This window comes from Puma concolor, chromosome B4 (genome assembly GCF_028749965.1).
Source record: "Puma concolor isolate L17-30 chromosome B4, mPumCon1.1.hap2, whole genome shotgun sequence".
NCBI lineage: Eukaryota > Metazoa > Chordata > Mammalia > Carnivora > Felidae > Puma > Puma concolor.
Window position 1 is genome coordinate 88224204 of NC_141673.1, and position 15136 is coordinate 88239339.

The 15136-nt window shown below is 43.9% G+C and overlaps 2 pseudogenes across 1 annotated transcript in view; both read left to right on the top strand.

The window, feature by feature from the left end:
* The window catches only part of LOC147579277 (cationic amino acid transporter 3 pseudogene), a 489600-nt pseudogene that overhangs the window by 56005 nt on the left and 418459 nt on the right, over nucleotides 1-15136 (top strand). The gene's annotated exons all lie outside the window — the stretch shown is intronic.
* On the top strand, nucleotides 3080-5305 carry LOC112867681 (cationic amino acid transporter 3 pseudogene; annotated as a pseudogene).

Here is a 15136-nt window from a genome sequence, read left to right on the forward strand (position 1 = left end):
TTGATTTTTAAAGTTTGGGAATTTGGGTCAGATTTTAATATTAAACATTAGGTAGATTATATTAATTACATATTTTTTGGTAGGCACAGAGCTAAGTACTTTATAGACATCATTTCTCTTATGTCTCACAATTACCCTATGAGGTACTTTTACCCTCATTTGACTGTTACTGAAGCTAAAGCACCAAGAGGGTAACTAATTTGTGTGGAGTACCTAGTATAAGGTTGAATTCCAAATTGAACATGAACCATGTATCAGCAAAGCCTTAGTCCTATCTGCTAAACTGTGCTGCATTCCCATAAGGGAAGCTTTTATAATCTCTTCTCTTTGAAATTGAGGACAATTACTTGTCATTTGAGTGGTTTAGAGCAGCCATGGGAAGGAAAGAGCTAGTGGACAAGAATCTCCAGAGGGACAAGATATGAAGTATGAAAGTGTTCCCCAGTGTCTTCATTATCCCTCCCTCTGTCCCCTGAAGTGAGAACCTCTGCCTTAGGAAATCCCACCTAGATTACAGGGCCTGAGCATGATGCCTTCAAAAAATTTGACAATTCTTTGTCACCCTGTGTGGCTTATACCTGCCATGCATGACGCGAGGTAAAGTGTTCATCAGTTTGTTTTTCCTTCACACTTTTCATTTTGCTTGTCTTCTACCAGGAAGGTATTACAATTTATATCTTTTTTTTTTTTAATTTTTTTTTCAACGTTTATTTATTTTTGGGACAGAGAGAGACAGAGCATGAACGGGGGAGGAGCAGAGAGAGAGGGAGACACAGAATCGGAAACAGGCTCCAGGCTCTGAGCCATCAGCCCAGAGCCTGATGCGGGGCTCGAACTCACGGACCGCGAGATCGTGACCTGGCTGAAGTTGGACGCTTAACCGACTGCGCCACCCAGGCGCCCCTACAATTTATATCTTTACCTAAATCTGTATTATAAGCATCTTTTGGCTACAAAGTATGCATCTTCAAAGTCACTTAAATAGGAATTCTGGATTATGTTCTCATTTCAGTTTCTATTCTCAGTTTGTATATTTGTTCAAGTATTTATTGAGCATGTAACTAACACTTTGATTAGGACACAGACAGCTGAGCTGTAATTCTGATACACTAGGATAAATGGCACATGAGGAAGCCCAGGTGCTATGAGAGCACACAGGAATGTCAGCATAAAGGTCAGGGGAGGCTTTCGGGGGAAGCAACTTCTGAGCTGGGAACTGAAAGAAAAGTGGGGGTTAGCTAAGTGAAGGGACAAGAAAGCATTAGAGACAGGTAACAGGATGAGTGTGGAATTTCATAGCTGGAGCAAGAACTGGATAGGGTATGAGGCTGGAGGAATCAGCACAGGCCAGATGATGAAGGAAGGAAAGAAGGAAGGAAGGAAGGAAGGAAGGAAGGAAGGAAGGAAGGACGGACTATGAAGGAAGAACTATGAAGGAAGTGCAGTGGGAACCACTGATGGGTTTGAAGCCTGGGGGTGGTTGGGGGACACGTCAATGACCTTCATAGTGTAGCAAGATTCCATGAGTTAAGTATTGACTCTGTCTATGTTGTGTGCTTGTTAGTAAATCATAACCTTGGAACTGGTAGGTGGCAAATAAGGAGTCTAGATGGATTTGTACACAGAAGCTTTGACCCATAACATTAGGATTCCTTTTGCTAATCGGTAGAGAAGACTGATCAATTTTTATTTGGTCTTTCTGCCTTTAAAAACCTCTGATAACATTTCCTAAAATTCTCTCAAAACCAAAGCCTGAATAGTAGGAGAGTGGGGGCTGCCTGACTTTGTTTTCTCTTTTCTCCACTACTCATTTCTGGGGCATTGCTGCGAATTGTTCACCACAGTCTTGCTCTGTTTGATGGAGGGGGCCATTTGAATAGCAGCAGTGGAAGAAGAGGAAGGAGGAACCACATGTATGTAGGGCTCCTTGATTTAAAAAAATGTATTTGGCCTATAAAGACCATGGTTTGAGCAAGTGAAAAATAACTATAGTGGAAAATTAATAGGGAGTTACAAGTTAGTGTTTTAATATAAGCTCACAGAGCAGGGCAGGGTCTTCAGGTGGCTGGCCCTTGACATCACAGATGGCCCAGGGTGTTTATAGAGCACAGTGTGGCCAGTGAGGAGACTGTCTGAAGAAGTGAGCTCACCTTCTTTCCCTGGAACCCAGAGAGCAAGGAGACAGAAGGAATTGCTTTGGTTGTGATCTACTGAGCTAGGTGACTTACTTCTTTCCTTCCTACCTATCATACTCTCATAACTGTGGACATTAGAAACTGTAGTAAATTTTGCCTGATCGCTTTCGGTGAGGTTTACTGAATGTCAGAATTCACAAAATGGCCTTTCTGGCTCTTCTCCGTTAGTAATGGACACTTGGTTGGTGTATGCACCTATTTCTCCAGTGTTTTCTCACCAGGCAGCCTGGTTTCTCTAGTTCTTGCAGGTAGTTATGAAAGCCCTGCCTCTTTCTCCCTCTTCCTCTCTTCTCGCATTGCCCCTTGTGGGCCTAGATGGGTAAAGGGAAGGGTTGGACCTTCTTTGCCTTTAGTACAGCTAAATGGATGATGCAGAATGAGGAGAAAGGCAGCCACCTGACCTTGGGAACTGATTTGGGGGCAAAGAATTTTAAGACAGTGGGACCAATGTTTGTATTTTAAACTCAGATGATATTTAAGAAATGGTTCTGTAACTGCAACAAGGTCCTCTAGTTCATGAATTAATGTATCATAACTTACGCTCAAGCAACACACAAACATCCCATGTGTGAATTATTGCACAAGAAAGTCATGTCCTATTGTGCCCTGCAGCTCAATTAGTACATGAAGCTACATGAGTTAGATGAACCCAAAGAGGATTTTATCAGGTGGTGTGTAAAAGGAGAATGTTGGGAGATTTTTGACACTTTTCTGAGGGGACAGGAGGGAACAGGATTTATTTTTTATGATCTTATGTTTCTGTTTCTGTGATACTTGTGCTACAACAGGTGACATGAGACTTCTGAGGTTTGGTTATGAACTTTCATTATTTGGTTGAACACCATTGTTCAGTAAATATTTATTGTTTATTTAGGATTTATGAAGGACTATCACATACCAGATGAAATACAAAGCAGGAGCTCTGAAGCCTGAGTAATGGCCCTTGGCAGCCCCAACTCAACTTGGCTTAATTCAGCCTTACCGAACCAGATCCCACTCTGCTCCCTGGACTTGCTGTAGCTCTCTGATCCTGGAATCCTCTTCAGTTCCAGCTAGAATGCTGCATCAGACACTTCGTAGATTTGGTCAAAAACTGGTATGCAAACTGAGGCTGAAGGAACCAGTGGCTGAGGATGACCCACAGAGAACACTGAACACTCTGGATTTAGTGGCCCTGGGTGTGGGCAGCACAGTGGGTGTAGGTGTGTATGTCCTGGTTGGTGAGGTGGTCAGCAATCAAGCAGGACCATCTTTTGTGATATGCATTTTGGTGGCTGGCCTATCTTCTGTGTTGACTGGGCTGTGCTATGCAGAGATTAGTGCCCGTATTTCCCAATCTGGCTCTGCATATCTCTACAGCTTTGTCACTATAGGTGAAATCTGCGCCTTCATCAGTGGTTGGAACCTCATCCTCTCCTTTGTTGCTGAGAGAGCCATTGTGTTCAGCACATGGATCTTAACTTTTGAGAACCTGCGTGGGAACCGCCTCTCTCAGACTGTGCAAGAGAGCATCTCAGCACACGTTCCCCCTGTCCTTACAGAATATCTAGAATTCTCTGCCCTGGGTTTTGTGTTGTTGTTCATGGAATTCAGGAATATTTGGTATTTCAGGTCATTTTCGACTTCCACACCTGCCAAAGTGGTCATATTGGTGAAACTTTTGGCTCTCAGCTTTGTCATAACCTCTGGCTTCATTAAGGGGGACCTGAACAACTGGAAGCTCACAGAAGCGGACTATGTAAAGGCTGGACTCAATGACACCTCTACACTGGGCCCTCTGGGCGATGGAGGATTTGTGCCTTTTGGCTTCAAGGGGATTCTCCGTGGAGCAGCTACCTGTTACTATGCATTTATAGGTTTTGACTATATTGTTACCAAAGTTGAAAACGCCCAGAATCCCCAGCGTTCCATCCCCATGGGCATTATGGTTTCACTGTTCATCTGCTTTTTGTTGTATTTTGGTGTCTCTTCAGCACTTACGCTTATGGTACCTTACTACCAGCTCCAACCTGGGAGCACCTTGCCTGAGGTATTTCTCCATATTGGCTGGGTCCCTGCCTACTACGTGGTAGCTTTTGCATTCCTGTGCATTCTTTCTGCCAGTCTTTCACGCTTTGTGAGGCCAATATATCGGGTATTATACATGATGGCAAAGGATGGCCTCCTGTTCCGTTTCCTTATCCATATCTCTTACTTCCAATATGCTGTTATCATGAACATTGTGATTGTTGGACCTATTGCAGCCATTATATTCTTCTTTGGAGTCACTGATCTCTTGGACCTAAGTGTAGTTGGGTCACTGATTTCTCGCTCCCTCGTTGCTCTTTGTGTTCTCATCCTCAGGTACCAGCCTGAGGAAAATGAAGCAGAGGTGCAAGAGGAGGATGTATCTGCAGCAGAGAAGCTGACTCTACAACGACTACTTTTTCCAGGCAGTCCCACCCCCACTCCACTCTCTGGCTGGGTTGTCCGTGTTTGCTCCTCACTGCTTGTTCTGCTGCTCACTCTTCTTTGCCTGGTGCTGACTCAAGGGCCAGTTCTGCTTTCTGGAGACCCAGTGTGGATTTCAGTGGTTGTAGTGCTCCTGGTGCTCATCACTGGGCTCACTGGGGTCATCTGGAGACAGCCTCAGATCTCCAGTTCCCTTCACTTTAAGGTCCCTGCTCTGCCTCTCCTCCCACTACTGAGCTTCTTTGTGAATGTTTGCCTTATGATGCAGATGACAGCTGCCACCTGGGTGTCATTTGGTGTCTGGATGCTGATTGGGCTTGCTCTCTACTTCAGCTATGGGATCCAGTGCAGCTTGGTCGCCTAACTTCACTTAAGTTAGGGCCAAAACTGTAGACCTTGAACTCAGCAGTGTGTGTACACATTTGGCTTGACATCATCACACCTGAATGCAGTCTGGTCCCCCTGAACAACAATGGAGAGTACTCTTGAATACACGGAAACCTAGGCCTCCCATGGCATATTGGTGGGGGAAAGTTAATAGAGTTCTGTATTTATTGTGGAGTAAAGAATGCACTCTGCTCATACTTCTTTTTCTTTTTCTTTTCCTTTTCTCTTTCTTTTTATTTTCCTTTCCTTTTCCTTTTGACTTGTCTACTTGAATTGTGTCTGTAGTTGCTTACTGGATTTAAAATAGTATTATAAAAAGAAACTAGAAAAAAATTTATTTCCTTGTTTAAATATCTACTAGCTGTGGGGTACTTGTCTGGCTCAATCAGTAGAGCATGCAATTCTTCCTCTCAGGGTGGTAACTTTGAGACCCACGTGTGTGTAGAGATTATTTTAAAAATAACCAGTAGCAGAATTACTAGATCATAGTTACTTTTATTTTTAACTGTTTGAGAAACCTCTATATTATTTACTGTATTGGCTCCACCAACTGACATTCCCACCAAGAGTACATGAGGGTTCCTTTTTTCCATATCCTGGACAATACTTGCTTATCTTTTATTTTATTTTATTTCATTTTATTTTATTTTTTAATTTAATTTAATTTTTTTCTTTAAAAAATTTTTTTTAACGTTTTATTTATTTTTGAGACAGAGAGAGACAGAGCATGAATGGGGGAGGGTCAGAGAGAGGGAGACACAGAATCTGAAACAGGCTCCAGGCTCTGAGCTGTCAGCACAGAGCCTGACGCGGGGCTCGAACTCACGGACCGTGAGATCATGACCTGAGCCGAAGTCGGCCACTTAACCGACTGAGCCACCCAGGCGCCCCTTTAATTTAATTTTTTACTTTTTAAAATTTAGATCCAAATTAGCATATAGTACAACAATGACTTCAGGAGTAGATTCTTTAGTGTCACTTACCCATTTAGCTCATCACCCCTCCCACAACACCTCCAATAACCCTCAGTTTGTTCTTCATATTTATGAGTCTCTTCTGTTTTTCCCCCTCCCTGTTTTTATATTATTTTTGTTTCCCTTCCCTTATGTTCATCTGTTTTGTCTCTTAAAGTCCTCATATGAGTGAAGTCATATGATATCTCTCTTTCTCTGACTGACTAATTTCACTTAGCATAATACCCTCCAGTTCCAACCATGTAGTTGCAAATGGCAAGATTTCATTCTTTTTGATTGCCAAGTAATACTCCAGTGTGTGTGTGTGTGTGTGTGTGTGTGTGTGTGTGTGTATATATATATATATATATATATATATATATATATATATACCACATCTTCTTTATCCATTCCTCCATCCATGGACATTTGGGCTCTTTCCATACTTTAGCTATTGTCCATAGTGCTGCTATAAACGTGGGGGTGCATGTGTCCCTTCTAAACAGCACACCTGTATCCCGTGGATACAATTCAATTCAATTCAATACAATGTCAATTTCTGGGTCATAGGGAAGTTCTATTTTTAGTTTTTTGAGGAACCTCCATACTGTTTTCCAGAGTGACTGCACCAGCTTGTATTCCCACCAACAATGCAAAAGAGATCCTCTTTCTCCACATCCTCACCAACATCTGTTGCTCCCTGAGTGGTTAATGTTAGCCATTCTGACAGGTGTGAGGTGGTATCTCATTGTGGGTTTTATTTGTATTTACCTGATGATGAGTGATGTTGAGCATTTTTTCATGGGTCGATTGGCCATCTGGATGTCTTCTTTGGAGAAGTGTCGATTCATGTCTTTTCCCCATGTCTTCACTGGATTATTTGTTTTGTGGGTGTTAAGTTTGATAAGTTCTTTATAGATTTTGGATACTAACCCTTTATCTGATATGTCATTTGCAGATATTTTCTCCCATTCTGTCAGTTGCCTTTTAGTTTTGCTGATTGTTTCCTTCGCTGTGCAGAAGTTTTTATTTTGATGAAGTCCCAGTAATTCATTTTTGCTTTTGTTTCCCTGGCCTCCGGAGACGTGTTGAGTAAGAAGTTGCTGCAGCCAAGATCAAAGAGTTTTTTGCCTGCTTTCTCCTCGAGGATTTTGATGGCTTCATGTCTTACATTGATGTCTTTCACACATTTTGAGTTTATCTTTGTGTATGGTGTAAGAAAGCAGTCCAGGTTCATTCTTCTGTGTGTCGCTGTCCAGATTTCCCAGAACCACTTGCTGAAGAAACTGTCTTTATTCCATTGGATATTCTTTCTTGCTTTGTCAAAGATTGGTTGGCCATACATTTGTGGGCCCATTTCTGGGTTCTCTATTCTGTTCCATTGATCTGAGTGTCTGTTATTGTGCCAGTACGATACAGTCTTGATGATTACAGCTTTGTAGTGTAGCTTGAAGTCTGGGATTGTGATGCCTCCTACTTTGGTTTTCTTTTTCAAGATCGCTTTGGCTATTTGGGATCTTTTCTGGTTCCATACAAATTTTAGAATTATTTGTTCTAGCTCTGTGAAGGATGCTGGTGTTACTTTGATAGGAATTGAATATGTAGATTGCTTTGGGAAAAATTGACATTTTAACAATATTTGTTCTTCCTATCCAGGAGCATGGAGTCTTTTTCCTTTGTGTGTGTGTGTGTGTGTGTGTGTGTGTGTGTGTGTGTCTTCTTCAATTTCTTTCATAAGGTTTCTATACTTTTCAGTGTATAGATTTTTCACCTCTTTGGTTAGATTTATTCCTAGGTATTTTATGGGTTTTTTTTTTTTGTGCAACTATAAATGGGATTGATTATTTGATTTCTTTTTCTGTTGCTTCATTGTTGGTGTATAGGAATGCAACCGATTTCTGTGTGTTGATTTTATATCCTGCAACTTTGCTGAATTCATGAATCAGTTCTAGCAGATTTTTGGTGGCATCTTTTGGGTTTTCCATATACAGTATCATGTCATCTGTGAAAAGTGAAAGTTTGACCTCCTCCTGGCCAATTTGTATGCCTTTTATTTATTTGTGTTGTCTGATCACAGAGGCTAAAACTTCCAATACTATGTTGAATATCAGTGGTGAAAGTGGCCATCCCTGTCTCGTCCCTAATCTTAGGGGAAAGCTCTCAGCATTTCCCCATTGAGGATGATATTAGCGTTGGGTATTTCAGATATTACTGTTATGATCTTGAGGTATGATACTTCTATACTTGCTTTCTTGAGTTTTTTTTTAATCAATAAATGATATTGTATTTTGTCAAATGCTTTCTCTGCATCTATTGAGAGGATCATGTGGCCTTGTCTTTTCTTTTATTGATGTGATGTATCACATTGAATGTTTTGTGGATATTAAACCAGGCTTTCATCTCAGGTATAAATGCCACTTGGTCATGGTGAATAATTTGTTTAATGTATTGTTGTATCTGGTTGGCTAATATCTTGTTGAGGATTTTTATGTCCATGTTCATCAGGGAAATTGGACTATAGTTCTCTTTTTCAGTGGGGTCTTTGTCCGGTTTTGGAATCAAGGTAATGCTGGCTTCATAGAAAGAGTTTGGATGTTTTCCTTCCATTTCTATTTTTTTGGAACAGCTTCAAGAGAAGAGGTGTTAACTCTTCCTTAAATCTTTAGTAGAATTCCCCTAGAAAGCCATCTGGCCCTGGACTCGTGATTTTTGGGAGATTTTTGATTACTAATTCGATTTCTTTACTGGATATGGGTCTCTTCAAATTTTATGTTTCTTTCTGTTTCAGTTGTGGTAGTGTATATGTTTCTAGGAACTTGTCCATTTCTTCCAGATTGCCCATTTTATTGGCCTATAATTACTCATAATATTCTCTTATTATTGTTTTTATTTCTGCTGTGTTGGTTGTGATCTCTCCTCTTTCATTCTTTATTTTATTTATTTGGGTCCTTTCCTTTTTCTTTTTGATCAATCTGGCTAGTGGTTTATCAATTTTGTTAACTCTTTCAAAGAACCAGCTTCTGGTTTCATTGATCTGTTCTACTTTTTTTTTTTTTTCAAGTTTTTTATTTTATTTTTGGGACAGAGAGAGACAGAGCATGAACGGGGGAGGGGCAGAGAGAGAGGGAGACACAGAATCGGAAACAGGCTCCAGGCTCTGAGCCATCAGCCCAGAGCCCGACGCGGGGCTCGAACTCACGGACCGCGAGATCGTGACCTGGCTGAAGTCGGACGCTTAACCGACTGCGCCACCCAGGCGCCCCTACTTTTTTTTTTTTTTTTTGATAGAATTGATTTCTGCTCTAATCTTTGTTATTTCCTGTCTTCCGCTGGTTTGGGGTTTTATTTGCTCTTCTTTTTCCAGCTCTTTAAGGCGTAAGGTTGGGTTATGTATCTGACCTTCCTTCCTTCTTTAGAAAGGCCTGGACTGCTATATACTTCCCTCTAATGACTACCTTTGGTGCATCCCAGAGGTTTTGGGCTGTGGTGTTTTATCATTTTCATCAGCTTCCATGTACTTTTTCATTCCCTCTTTGACTTCTTGGTTAGCCCGTTCATTCTTTAGTAGGATGTTCTTTAGTCTCCAAGTATTTGTTACCTTTCCAATTTTTTCTTGCGGTTGATTTCCAGTTTCATAGCATTGTGGTCTGAAAATAAACATGGTATTTTTTCCTGCTCTTTCTTTTGGGGTGCATTCCTTTGTTTCATCATTTTGAAGGAAGAAAATAATAAGGTAAAAAATAAAATTATAAAATTAAAAACAGCACACAAAAAAAAACGAATCAAATAAATGATGCTAGATCCTAGGTGTGTTTTGATCTGGTTGTTAAAATGAGCTTGATAGATTAGAGAGAAAAGGTGGGGGAGAAAAAAAATAAAAAGTTTGAAAATTTGAAAAAATGACTACAATGAAATAGAATAAAATGAAATGATGGAAGTAAGATAGAATTTGAAAAATTTACCAAAAAGTAAAAAATATAGTAGAAGAAATTAAAGAGAAATATTTTTAATAAAAATTGAAAATAAAAATAATTTTTTTCTTTCTGTATTCAAGAAAAAGAAAAGAAATGAAAAAGAAAAAAAAAGAAAACTGAATAGATGGACCAGAGAACAGACTGAAATAAAATGGAAATTACGTCTTTTTTTTTGCTAAAAGTCAAACTATGAAATACCTTATCATCCGTAAACTAAGCAGGAGAGACTTGTGGTGTTCCTGAAGAGGGACGGTGGCCCAATTGGGCAGGACTCCGTCCCCATTAGATGGCACTGCTTAGCTTACTTGCAGTGGATTGTTGTGGCCCTTTTAGGTGTGTATGCTCATGCATGGAAGCAGTGAAGATGGTATCACCCACCTACCCAGTCTCTAGTAAAGAAGTTCTGTTCTCCCTGATCAGCGATTGCACACCTGTCCTTTGTCTCCAGCTTCCTTCCACTCCCCATTTTTACACTGTCCGTGACCAAGCCCCAGGCAACACCACTCTCCTGAGTTTTATCTTACATGTGGCTGTTTTTCCCCACCCCTCTCTTCTGAGGGACTGTGGCTTTGACCCACTCAGACCTTCTGGGGTAGTGACTCACTGAGCAATGGCCGGGTGCTAGCCACACCCAGGAATGTTCACGGGACTGTCCTGCTGCTGATGGCCAGAGACTGTGGCTGGGTGCTAGCCCTTCCCAGAAAAAGTTCACGGGATCATGTAGCAGTGGCATTTCAGGGATTATGGAAAATCACAACACACATCTGGCACCAGGCTTCATCCTTAATGAACTGGTTCCAGCAGCAGTGAATGTGGTTGTTCTCCTAGGTCCACTGGGGGCCTTTGCCTGGGGGGAGGCCACACAGCCTCTATTAGACATTCTCCCAGCAGGGGAACCACCTCTCCTTGTGTGGTCTGAACCCCCAGACTTCACTCTGCTCCTGGGGATTTACCCTTCTCACCAGAGCACCACCAGGTATCCAGCTGTGGAGTTTCAGACTCTGCACTCCCCCTGTTTATAGAGTCTTAATGGAATTTAAACCCTCTCCTTTCTCCCTTTTTAGTTCAGTCCCTGTGGCTATTTCCACTTTTCCACTGTCTCTCCAGCTGCTTTGGGGGGGGGTTCCCATATTTTCCACCCTCCCATCTCTATCCTCTCTCCACAAGCAAAACAGCTCCCTGTTCTTCTTGGCCTCTCTCTCCACCAGTTCACCTCTCAGCGCTGTGTACCTGCTGAGTTCTGTGGTTCAGGTTGTGCAGATTGTTGTGCTAATCCTCAAATCAGTTTTCTTGGTGTGCAAGTTGGCTTAGTGTTGATCTGGCTGTATTTCATGGATGCAAGAAATACTTCCTTGCTGTTCTGCCATCTTGGCTCCTCCTCCCCACATGGGTCACATTTCAAGAGCCATGTGTGGATCACATGACTGCTGAGGTGATCCTGAGGGAGAAGTTCCCCCACAGTGGGAGAAGTGCAGGGCTCATACACTGCACAATCTTGTCCTGTATGCACACGTGGTAGCTCCCTGGGTCCATGCACTTACAGTGCTGCAGGCACATTGGACATGGGTAGGTCTCCTCTTCTGAAGCCACAGGTTGTCTTGGCTCAGGTGGGAGACGTCATGGAGGCCTTGCCACACATGTCACAGGTGTGCTTCTCCTGGATGTGCTTTCTACAGTAGGTCCAGGTTACCCTCTACCTGACGACCAGGGTCTTTCCCTCCACCACCAGCTAGCTCAGCTGGGGACACTCAGGGGACTCAGGGGCACCACCGTGGGCATCTCCATAGCACCTGAGGAGTGCTGGCTACAGACCTTGGCTTGTGTGTGGATGGCCTGATGCCTCAGGATGTTGTAGCCATCTGGAACTCCTTGGAACAAGGGCACATGTGTAGGACCCCTTGCTCTTTGTCTTCTCCCAGGCAGGTGTGACCCAGGCCACAGAGACCATTGAGATTGGGGCTAACACGACAGTGGCATGGGTGTGGCGATTGTGTGCAGAAACAAAGGTGCAGCCTGGGCATGTGGCATCAACACCTGTGGGGGCAGGGGCAGGGACTTCAGTCTTTCCACTGTCCACTGTTGGGACAGTGGCTGTGTCCATTATCAAGTGGGAGGCCTGGCCAGGGGCGCAACAGGGGGGGGGGAAGCAGTGGTGGGGCAGACTCCTGGGTGGCAGTGAGAACCCAGAGCATGTGCACCTGGAGGAGCCCAGCCACAGACACTGGTGCCTGGCTGGTGGTGCTGGCACGGCCTGGAATGGAATCCCCTGGGAGACAAAAAAAGAGGAACTGGAGCTCAGTCCTGACCTGAAAGGGGTTTGGGGTGTGACTCGGTGGTGGGTGGAAGGTGTTCATGAGGCCGCCTACCCCCAGGGAAGTCCAGGCCCTGCTGGGGAAAAAGGGTGGCAACAGCGTGCTAGAGAGTATAGGAAACATGGCCTTGGCCACTGATGGGCCCCAAGGGGCTCAGTTGGAGCCAGGAGCACAAGCTCCAAAGAGCCCAACCCTGGTCTGCCAGACTGGGTCAAGCTTAAAGCATGGCCTTAGGGCCCTCAGGCTGCCTGAGCACCTCTGTTGGACTATGGGAGGTAGGGAAGGAGGGATCCTGGGACAGTTTTTTCACTACCTGGTGATTGTCTGGAGGCCCTGGTATTTCCCCAGCCACCCACCTCTACCCAAGGCAGTGAATAATATAGGGAGAAAGGGGAAAAGATTGTTCTTGAGACCCGATACAATGATACACAGACCCTCCCCCTGATTTTTCCCCTATTTCTCTGAAGCAAATTCACATTTGGGAAAAATCCCAGCTTGAGGCAGAGGAAGATAGCCTAGGAACATTGAAACAGACACAAATGAAACCCCCAGGTCTCCCTCCCCCAGTGTTCTGCCCTGACAGCGATCCTTCCAATTCCTGCCTGTCTCCTTTGCCTCTAGGCATTTTGGCTCTGTAGTCCTGGCTGGGCCACTCATCCACAACCAAGCATAGCACCTGGAACAAAGGAGGTTCTTAATTGGTGCCTTTGGTCCATGCCTATGGGAGGTGTGTTAGGTCAGGGTCAATGTGATTTGTAGGCTTTCCTCCGTTGGAGGTTCTTCCTGACATCTGTAGCAGTTCTTTCTGTTCAAATTTCAATGTTTTGTCTTAGTATATTTAGTATACTCTGTTCCTTTAGGGTCCTGGTGCTACTCTTCTCTCCCTTCCCTCCATTTCCACTGCAGTGTTTAAGGAACCTAATTTAGGGTTTAGGGAAATCTCAGCACTATCAGGAGAAGGCAGTGGTGCCTCTTTTCCATGAGACCGATGGCTTCTTGGACCCATCACTTCTGCATTCAGTCCTCGGTCTTTAAGTAGGCCCCACTTTCTCCATCTTTGAGAAGTCTTGGCTTCTGTTTGATGATTAGCATTCTCGGAAATGTCCTTTGGCCATTGTTTCAGGGTCTTGGAAGCCCTACGTTTTGAATGTCTAGAGCAGAAAGCTCTCTAGGTAGGAACTGTATCTTTTTCTTTACTTCCTCCAACAAAATGCCCGGTGCATGTTCTGTTAGAATATGCTATGAATGCTGGGTGACTGTATCAGGAAATCCCTTGAGGTGAAGCTTAAGCAATTTCCCTTTTAGTTTTAATCCTGGAGTGAAGTGAATGCTGAATGAGGGAGTGGGGATGTGTGGTGCTGATAGAGGAACCTAGTAGGAGATTGTGAGAGGTGTCTTTGGTGGTGCATCTATCCTTGTTTACAGGACTGCTGAGTGGGCTCCTTAGCTGCATCTAGGACTGGCCTCCAAATCACCACAGGCTGGTTCCACATGGCTCCCCACACTCTCTTCCTGGCAACCAGGACCTCCTCCATACCCTGTAAAGCTTGCTTACTTGTACGTGAAGATCTTGGATCAACAAAGTTTCCAACAAGTCCCATTTAAGCCCTCAGTCCACCTCCTTACACATGCAGGGTCCCACTAGTTTTCCCACTTCCAGCTTTCCCCCAGGATTCTGCCTAATCCACCTCCTTCACAGTTCCCCACCCTTCTCATGAACCCTCCTCCCAGGCACACCAGCAGTCTGTTGGCCCTGCCTCCTGATGGCTCTGCTTTCCTGAGGGCCTGGCATCCCCAGTGCCCCAACGCCCTGAGGGCCCCCTCTAAGCTCCACCCCAAGTCCTGACTCTGTTTGTCAAGCTCCTTACCTCCTTCCCTCTCTCTTGGTTTGACTTGCACTTTCTTCTCAGGTCTTTCTCCTCTGATACAGAAACAGCCCATGGGTAAGTGATTTCTCATGTTTATAGATTTGGCATGAAAACTGAGAGCCAGAGAGGAAGAAGGCTGGGCACGAAGTGCAGCTGGCTGTGAAAGCCCTGTGGGGTTTAAGCAGAGGATATTTTATGGCACCAGACCTAGACAGTGGATTGGGAGAGGGGGGTGCAGAGAGGCGTTGTGAGTTTGGGAAGGGCAGGTGGGTTTGCTGGGCTCAGAGTGATTTGGAGGCCTATACTCTGTCCTCTTCCAGACCAGAAAGGTTCTCAGCTCTGCTGAGGAAAATATGAAGTAGGGGAGGTTATTCTTTGGCAGTTCTCCTCCAGAGTCCTTCCCACCTCTTTTCACTGCCCTTCTTCCTGGTCTTTCCTTTCTGACCTGGTACAGAGCTTGCTTTATTCATCTTTGTCTTTTCCACCAGGCCTAGCACAGAGTATGCTTAGACATGTTCCTTGAATGAATGAAGATTCTTCCTCCTGGCTCTGGTGTCTCTTTCATGTTTTGCCAGGTTTTCTCACTGGAGATTATGAGAGGCTCTGTGTCCTATCTTCTTAGGGAGGACATTGTTGTGGAGCTTGCAGATTAGCAGGTCTAGTTTGATACAGTGATCCACCATCACCAGAGGGGATGTGACTGTTTGCTTCCTAGATGTTCAAGGACCTATATATCTGTTTTTACTGCTGAAGGTACCTCACTGCCTTGCTTATCTAATTAAAAAAAAAAGTTGCCTGGTGGGGATTGATTATAGGCCAGGTCAGGCTGTAGGAGGCAAGATTACCAAGTTCCCCTGGGGTGTGGCTGCTTAGTAGTCTTTCAAACACTGTAAGAAGGCCTCTCTGTGGTCCCAAATATATTATAAACGAGTGAGTGCTAAATAACCTTGAAACTTGATGGCTTTGTTCTTTCTCTTGTATTCTATCAATTTCATG